The sequence below is a fragment of the Oreochromis niloticus genome, linkage group LG20, assembly GCF_001858045.2.
Source record: "Oreochromis niloticus isolate F11D_XX linkage group LG20, O_niloticus_UMD_NMBU, whole genome shotgun sequence".
Classification (NCBI taxonomy): Eukaryota; Metazoa; Chordata; class Actinopteri; order Cichliformes; family Cichlidae; genus Oreochromis; species Oreochromis niloticus.
The window spans coordinates 20813649-20820830 of NC_031984.2; positions in this window are offsets into that span (position 1 = coordinate 20813649).

Consider the following 7182-nt stretch of genomic DNA (forward strand, 5'->3'; position numbering starts at 1 on the left):
GATCTAATTAACGCTGATGAGTCCAGCTTTTTCTGGATAATGGTCTCTGTCACTTGGTACTGTTCCTTTTTAAAAGAAATGTCCCCTCTGTGGGCTGAAAACCCAGCTGCAGAAATATAGCATACAAGTGAACCTCATTTGCAGGCTCCCTCGCTCTCTCTTAAAAAAAATCTATCACTTCAAACTAGTGGCCACATTCAGTGTGAGATAACAACTACGGCTCCAGGCTGACAGGAGCAGCCGGACAGAGCGTGCCACCATCTGTGCTCTTCACCCACTAGTCAGTGTCGGTAACAAGGTGCTTGAGGGCCTCCTCCGTGACACTGTGCCATGTGTAGTGAAACAGCATTCAGGGATGAGTGGTTGTCCTGCTTTCCCGGGGGATCCCTGATGGCTCCCTGCAGGTCGGGAGGGACACTTGGTTGGTTGAGGGTAGCGGAGAGGAAAACACCAGCTCTGCCTGAGAGACAGTCACAAAGATGGATGATATGGAGAGTAGACATCACAGTTTAGATAAAAAAGACCAATCAAAACCAGTCTCAGGAATAGAACTGTGGGGGATCTGTATCTGAGCGCTGCTCTAATGAGGTGTAATCTCTTGATATATGTGACAGCCCGTGAAGGCCTTCTTGTCAAGGTTTCAGGAAGCTGTCTGTATTTTCAGTGACTCATTGAAGAAGATATGTGCACAGAAGACGAAAAAAATAAAAGATAGACTGCATTCAAACATGTTGCACACACATTTATCTCTCACTTAAATTTTATTTGTCCATCAAGGGCCAAGGCAAGGCAGCTGGTCACGAAATGAAGCAAGTACACACATAAAAAAAGCAATCCAAAAATAAAACTTTGACCATATATTTTACAGCTCTAATAAAACTAAACTTTCCTCTGACAACATGTCAAAATGTCTGAAAAAAAAAGCTCATTCAGCACTTTGCATTCACTTCTTTATTTATAAAACATCAAATAATGAAAACTGTTAGGGATATGAGGTGGATAACAAATACTTTCTGAAGCCCTATAACCACAAGACAAGCTCAGACATTAGCAGTAGGAAGACTGTGTTCGACTGTCTCACCATTTCCTCACCTCACTACAAACTCAAGAATACCCATCTGCAGTTTTAGAGCTGTCACCTGCTCCTGACCATGAATTAAAGCAACACTTCACTGCCCGTTGACTGAGGAGAATGAAGCATTGTTTGCCCAGGCTTTTCAGTCCTCTAAGTGTCTGTCACCCTTAAAGTTTTGAGCTCTTTTCATGCTCGGGGGCATGAAAAGACAAAGTAGAGGATCTTTGTCTTGGTTAAAGAATTTATCTTTGTGACTCAAAGTGTCTGAAGATGATGACACAAGATGTAAAAAAAAAGAAAAGAAATAAAAAAAAGACCCAAAATAAACTAATCAGAAGACACCATGGAAACAAATTAGGATTTGAATCTTATCTGCAGCTGCACTTCTGATTGTGAAATTAAATGCCAGTGAATTATAGCACTGAAATACACTGCTCAAATAAAATGAAGGGAAACACTTCATCATCACGGTGTAAAACAAAATCAGTTAATCTTCAGCGATATCGATCTGTCCGGTTGGGATGCATGACTGGACAGAGTGTGAATGCTTGTTTAACTGCAAATGAAAGTGACAACAGGTGCACCGGAGAGGCAACAACAAGACAACCCCTGAAAAGGTATTGCAGGTTGCAGCCACAGACCGTTGCTCTCTCCTTATCCCTCCTGACTGACTTGTCTCTAGTTTGGCTGCTTATTAGTCTCCTTGTCACCACTGGTAGTATGAGATAGTACCTGCAGCCCATTCAGGTTTCACAGGCCGTCACAACAAGGTTTGTTATGTCTCCCAGAACAGTCTCGAGAATGTGGAGGAGATACTGGGAGTCAGGCTGTTACATGAGTGAGACCTGGGCCACAAAACCTGGGCAACAGAAGGGCATCAACCCAGCAGCAGGACTGGTATCTGCTCCTTTCTGACTGGAACAGGAGGAAGAGGAGGACTACAAAATGACCTCGAGCAGGCCACTCATGTGCATGTTTCTGCCAAAGCTGTCAGAATCATACTCCATGAGTGTGGCATTAGGTCCTGATGTCCTTCTGTAGGACCTGTGCTCACAGCTCAGTGCCATGCAGCTTTATTGGTATTCACAAGGGAATACCTAAACTGGCAGGTCCGTTACTAGCACCCAGTCTCTCCACAGATGAGAACAAGTTCATAATGAGCACATGTGCGAGATATGTAAGAGTCTGGAGATGCCATTGTGAATGTTATGCTGCCTGCAACATCATCCAGTGTGATGAGTTTGACAGTGGGTCAGTGATGGTCTGGGGAGGCATATTCCTGGAGGGTCTCAGAGCCAGTGTCCTTATGCTGCTGCAGTGTGTGATGGGTTCCTCCTGCTGCAAGATAATGCCTGGCCTCATGTGGCGAGAGTATGTCATCAGTTCCTGGATGATGAAGACACTGATGCCACTAACACAGCCTTACGTTTCCCACCTCTGAATCCAAGTGAGATCCTCTTGAATGTTCTGCATTGGTGGATTTAAGGCTGCCAAATAATGTTATAGACAGCCCAGCTCAATAATCCATCCGGGTATGGAAGGAGTTGTGTTGAAAACTGCGGAGAAAAATGTTGAGTCAAAATGGAGTTAACAACTTTGTTTTGTAATTAAAATAATAAAGTCGTTCCGTTTTATTTTTTTAAATTTTTGCTTGGCACACATACATATATGTTATAGTCTGACATTAATTTATTATGTTAAGAGATTTTTCTCCTCAGATCAAAGCAGAAGCCTTTTATATTTGTGCATTTGATAAAGATATTTGTTTTCTAATCTATGTAGAAATGTATAAGCTGAAAAAAACATAATAAATTCTTCTAGTGTGGGTGCAATTGATTTTTTGTTACTCTTACAACACATCACAATCATGTTTTAATGAGCAAAACAACAATTTGTGTTACAATAATAGGTGCTAGCGCTGTAATATATTGTGTTAAATTGGTGATGAAATCTGAAAAAAAAAATTAAAAATGCTCATTTATTCCGATGCCGATCCACACACTCTTAGAGTTCATTTAAATAGAGTTTCTGTGTACCTCATACAACAGATTATGCTGCAAATCATCACTTGCAAATACATTTTGATATACTGCATTATGTAAATTTAAAAATGGAAACATTTCATTTCCAAAACCCAGGCCAGTTCGTTCAAGGATCTCTCAAAACAAAACTGCGGCGTGACTTTAGATTAGGGAAAAACAATAAAACCTTTTCCAAAGCTCCTGGAAGCTCATTATTATAAAGAGGAAACATTTTTCAATCTCCATGACTCTCCCTGAAGCCGTCTGTCAGGTTAAAGTGAGTAACTGACTCAATCCTTGATAGTGAAGTGATAAGGAGGAGACCCTGGTGGAGAGAACTAGGATTTTTATTATTGAATTACTTATTACCAGCACTTATGACACTAACATTTGAAAAAGTAATATAATCAAACTTTTTTTCACTCATCTACACTAAATAAACAATTACACAAAATAAGCAATTTCAAGTCTGATTGTCTAGTGTTGATTATTTTGTTATTGGAAAGCATTATTGTTTTTCTGTTATGTTCTGTTACCCTCATGACACCGTTTTTAGATGCAGGCAGCCGCATTTGGCACAAATGTTCTAAAAAATAACCTTTCAGCACCAAACAGCAGACACAAACAGCTAGCAGACAGCTAGACACTTTGAAAATATTGGTGTGTGCCTCCAGGAAACAACAGCTGTTTGAACAAGTTTGTCCTCTACTTAAGAAGATAAGTGGATCATACAACAATACAGTTTACTAGGCTACATAAAACCCAGATATATAGTGTGGTAATTAAAAAAAGGACAATGATGGGAAATCATTTCATAAATCATTAGTGTTAGGAGTTTTGTTTTTTTTTAATTTGGTTGCCTCTCCAACAGCTTATAAATGCAGGGACTCCAAACACAGGGTATCAAACATAAGGCCCGGGGACCAGAATCCACCCGAAACAGACTCCAACTAGATGGTTTTGGTAAATGTGAAGGATTTTCAACTTTAAACTGTATTAAAATTAGTTTTACAGCTTTTCCTGTTGAAGAAAAAGACCACCCGCCTCCCCCAACCATTCCTACTACACCGAAGTAACTAAGTAATAGATAAACGAATAAATGACAGAAAAGGTCCTGTTTTCCACTATTTACAGAGAGACCACAATAAAGCAGTGAAACAAGTAAAGCTTCATAACTACAGGAAAGTTTGGTCAATGTAGAACTTTGTCTGTAATTTTTCATATTTATGCTATTTATGTTTCACTGGTCCCGCCCACGTGAGATCAAAGAGAGCTGAATGTCTCCCATGGTGTAAAATGAGTTTGACGTCCTTGCTCTAAACATATGTGCAACCCACAAACTAAATACTTACTTGCAGATTTTTTTTAAACAGTTCTATATATTTGACATATTGTGTATACAGTCAGCATCTGGCTCATTTTTGCAGACAACTGAGTTGCTGCCATCGTTAAAGGATGCCAGAGATTTTCCAGAGAGCTCAGAAAAACGCTGCAGGTTGTCATTGCTGTAGGAATTAATGTGTATGAATGGCTTCAGTCACAAGCCATTAAACCTCCTCCGGTCCTTTGTAAATGGGCAAGTTCTACTATCTTGGTTCATCATATTTCTCCCCATAATCCAATATAAGGTGTGTGAGCTGTTGTAAAATGGCCTGTGGCACTTCTAATAACCTCGGCAGCTTTATTACGTTTATGGCCAACTTTCATCAAATGAGCGACATGCTTATTCCTTGATGTGATTAAAGTCTGCTGGTGTGACATGGAGAAGAGTGCGTCATAATGTTTTCTGGAAAACCTGCCAGATATTCTGTCATCATCACACTCTTTCCTTTTTTTCACTATAACACTGTCTAATGTTGTATGTGTCATCTTCCGGTTTCTGACTGTAAGAAAAAAGAGACTTTTTCTTCCTGGACTTTGGATTCATGACAAACAACCAGTTTTCACCACACTCCACTAGCTTTCTATGCCAGTGCCAATTAAATATGAAGATGATTTCATCTGAATATTAAACTCGGGCCCTGTTTTTTTTTTATGACTAGCCCAGAGGAAAGTGCAGCCCATTGATGCTGGTTGGGGGAGAATAATAAGACAGTCTTCTACTTAGTATTCAGTTTAATAAACCTCTTCAATCAGTATGCTGCAGGGTTGTTACAGAAGACTAGCCAGTCTCTGAGTGCATTTCTAGTTTCCCCTTACTTCTCTCATTTTAATCTCTCTGAGGTTGTGAGTACAGTAATATCCTTCTAAACACCTCCTTCTGTTGTATCAGTCGCCCTGACCCTGCTCTAGCGTGCCTTTGTTTCTTTTTAGGCACACTGTTTAAAATAATGAGCCATGTGAGTTCAGTGCAGGTTCTGTAATGGTTGCAGCTCTGCCCACAACAAGAGATGGAACAGTCGCATTTTTTTGTGTTTCGCTCACAGCAACAGCTTGTGTTCAGGAAACAACCCAAATGTTATCCTCTCCTCCCTGACGCCGGACCCCTCCGTTAATGTTTTCTTTCCTTCATTACGCCACGGCCGCTCCATGGATGCTTGTCCAGCCGGCTCTGAGGCCAATCTTCTTTTATCCCTTCTCTGTAGAGTCGGCATGACTTGGCAGCAGAAAGCAGGAGCTTATCCAGACCTCAGTTAGACACATCTTGTTATTTCAAAGAGAGAAAAGAGCAAATTTTTTTCTCCACACTGCCCAAACGACCCAGCATCACTACCTTTGGGATAACTGAGGCATCGGCTATGGTTACAGCTCTTGGAATGTGTGTCTGGCGTCACAGTAATGAGATTTTTTTTCTATACCCAAACACTACAAACAGACTGCCATTGTGCACAAAGAGAATAAATAAAAGCACAGAAAATGACTCAAAGTGATTATTCTGTGATGAAAAAAACCAAAAACCTTTATTATCAGTGTCCAAGAGGGGGCAGTATGCCATTAAGTGTATTGACTGAAGTGAGTCAGCTTACTTATTACAGTCTATGCACAGAGGATTGATTAAGAGTGCAACCCCCCCCCCATACGTCCACTCGAACAAACAGCCAGACAAGGAACAGACTGTCCTCACTGTTCACGCATTTGCATTTACATACAGTGCTTTTACACAAAAGAGAACAGCTCGATATAGATCATACCTTCCTCCCAGAGGAGGGTATTCCTGTGCTATCTTTTGATCTTGAACCCAAGAGTATTTTAAACAAATCCTTTGTGGCGTGTTGTTTTTGAAGGGAACTGGCTTCTGAAAACTTCTAAGTTGATGTATTAATTTACAAAACCTTCAGTCACACTGGTTTTCATTTGACATGAAAACAAAAACTTCACCAGTAAATCCACAGCTGCATTTTTCACAATTCGACTTGTCAGTGTGTTTATTCCATAAACCTCATGCAGATGCCCTTCTTTGTTTCCAAGCCCAGCGAGTGTGTATGTGTACATGGTATCAAGTCTGTGATGGGGTTATCATTCAGTCCTCCTGACAGGCTAAATCCCCGTGAAAACACTGTTATTGGTGCCACGACACCGGCTTCTCCTGCGAGCACACACACACACTCTGCATGAGATATCAGGTAGGGGTGCAGTTATGCAAGGACATGCGTGACAAGAAGGCACATTTATCTCAGGGGGCGAATCTCATTGATATTCTTTCTTTTCGAATCTCCCCTGCTTGACTCGGCGGTGTGCAAAGAACCAAACCTCTGAACTTTGATTGTGTATGTGTGTGTATAATATCAGAGGCCCTCAAAAGATTAAAGAAAACACACCTATATTTCAGTCATGATGTGGAGTGCCCTTTTTGAAATGTCACCATCAATATGTCTGTCAAGTGGCCCAAACAGAGGAGAGGGGATGTATGTTGTCCGTGTTTTCCTGCAGGTGCTTTTCTGTGTGTGTCTTTTATAGATGTGTTCCCTTTTAGACACAAGTGCCTGTTTCAGTCAGTGTGTGTGTGACTGACGCTTCAGTCGTTATGCAACCTTGTAGAAGAAGTAATAAGAAGCAGAACCCCGCCCGCCCCCGCCCCGAATTAAAATTTTGGCGAGGCGGTGCTGCAAAAGCTGTGGGGAAATTCTTGCTGTTAATTGGACTGTG